Raw genomic sequence first — 2,115 nt, 5'->3', positions numbered from 1 at the left:
GGTGGTGGAGGGTTGTTTTTCCAGACTGGAGGCCTGTGACCAGTGGAGTGCCACAAGGATCTGTGCTGGGCCCTCTACTTTTTGTCATTTATATAAATGATTTGGATGTGAGCATAAAGAGGTACAGTCAGTAAGTTTGCAGGTGACACCAAAATTGGAGGTGTAGTGGACAGCGAAGAAGGTTACCTCAGATTACAACAGGGTCTTAATCCAATGAGCTGAGAAGTAGCAGAGGGAGTTTAATTCAGATAAATGTGAGCTGCTCCATTTTGGGAAAGCAAATCTAAGCAGGACTTATACACTTTATGGTAAGGTCCTGGGGGAGTGTTGCTGAACAAAGAGACCTTGGAGTGCAGGCTCATAGCTCCTTGAAAGTGGGGTCGCAGGTAGATAGGATAGTGAAGGAGGTGTTTGGTCTGCTTTCCTTAATTGGTCAGAGTATTGAGTACAGGAGTTGGGAGGTCATGCTATGGCTGTACAGGATTTTTGGTATAGTGTGTTCAATTCTGGTCTCTCTGATATAGGAATGATGCTTAACTTGAAAGGGTTCAGAAAAGATTGACAAGGATGTTGCCACGGTAGGAGGGTTTGAGCTACAGGGAGAGGCTGGACAGGCTGGGGCTGTTTTCCCTGGAGCGTCGGAGGCTGAGGGGGTGACCTTATAGAGGTTTATAAAATCACAAGGGGTGTGGATAGGGTAAATGGACACGGTTTTTTCCCCTGGGGTGGGGTGAGTCCAGAACTAGAGGGGGGTAGGTTTAAGGTGAGAGGATGGAAAGGGACCCGAGGGGTAACGTTTTCCCCCAGAGGGTGGTGTGTGTGTGTGTGGGAGGTGCTGCCAGAGGAAGTGGTGGGGGCTGGTACAATGACAACATTTAAAAGGCATCTGGATGGGGGACAGGAACAGGAAGGGGTTTAGAGGGAGATGGGCCGAGTGAGGCAACTCCCCCTCGCAAACTCCGGGATGGAGAAAGCTGTGCAGAAGATAGATGCTGGTACTGTTCGGTAACCTTTATGTGGGAGGGTGGGGGAAAACAGCCTGACCTCCTCACTCAGCCCAAACCCCTCCGTGTCACGGAGAAAGCGATCATAATGTCAAATACCGAAATTTAAAACCCAAGGAAGGGTGACTCCCCGTCATCACCAGGAGAAAACAGGTGAGGAGGTAGGTTTCGGATGTTTGTTTATCGTATCAGAGTGCGGGGGAGATAACCCTGACGTATCCTCATTCCCCATCGGCCACTCCACAGCAGGAAAGAGCAATCAAAACATCAAATCCCACCCCCCCCCCCGCCCCCCCCAAAAACACGAGCCTGGTAAGTCGCTGGTGCACCAATTGATGTCGATGTTGTTCTGTAACCTTTGGGAGGCTGGGAGTGGGTGGGGTAATCCTGACGGTCTCTTCATTCCCCACTCCCACCTGCCCCAGAGAGAGTGATCCTAACATCAAAAACCCAGAGAAGACAAATCTCACCCTTCACCGGGCAGAGGACGAAGGTAAGAATGTGGATGTCAACATGTTGGGGCAGGGGGTAGCGGAATGACCCTGAAATGTATCCTCATTCCCCCCCCCAGAAATAATAACCGTACCATCAAAGGCCAGGAAGGCAGTGTTTCCCCCTCCTGTCTCCATCTCCCTCCGTCATTGCCACTTCACTGTGTGGCGGAGTAAGGAAACGGGTGAGGAAATGGAACTTAAATGTTGTTTCAGATCACGTTGTATCCTGGAGGGAGGTAGGGTGAGGTCAAGCCAAGTATAAAATCTCCTGACTAATGCGGAAACATCCTCCCCCAACCCCTTCACCTTCCCCCCCCTCCCCCTCCCCCACCCCTAAAAAATCAACCTCCCTTTCCCCCAATCTCGACCCCCGGCTCTCTCTTTCTCTCCCCAGCGGAAAGAGTGATCGTAACATCAAAACGAGGAAGACAGCGCCCCTCTATTTATCTCCCACTCCCTAACCCACCCCACCCTACCCCACCCCATCGCTGACCTGCCAGGAGGAGGAAACAGGTGAGCGCACAGATATTAACGTGGACCATGTTACAAACCGGGGTGGAGGGGGGGGAAAAAAAAAACAGGAGAACCCTGAAATGATACATAAACTAATATATACA

The 2,115-nt window shown here is 50.9% G+C and overlaps 1 protein-coding gene across 2 annotated transcripts in view; it reads left to right on the top strand.

Annotated features, from left to right (window-relative positions):
* Positions 1–1,733: 1,733 nt before the first annotated feature.
* Positions 1,734–2,115, top strand: part of LOC122546529 (poly(rC)-binding protein 2-like) — a 7,222-nt gene continuing 6,840 nt past the window's right edge. The window contains exon 1 of one of the 2 annotated variants that reach the window (XM_043685222.1): positions 1,734–1,744. The gene's annotated coding sequence lies outside the window, so the exon portion shown is untranslated. Of the gene's footprint in view, positions 1,745–1,892; positions 2,012–2,115 lie in introns of those variants that run through there. The other variant, XM_043685220.1, reaches the window with a different exon arrangement.

The sequence above is a fragment of the Chiloscyllium plagiosum genome, unplaced genomic scaffold, assembly GCF_004010195.1.
Source record: "Chiloscyllium plagiosum isolate BGI_BamShark_2017 unplaced genomic scaffold, ASM401019v2 scaf_97358, whole genome shotgun sequence".
Lineage (NCBI taxonomy): Eukaryota > Metazoa > Chordata > Chondrichthyes > Orectolobiformes > Hemiscylliidae > Chiloscyllium > Chiloscyllium plagiosum.
Note: the sequence above shows the minus strand (reverse complement) of the source record. Positions and strands in the feature narration are given on the sequence as shown.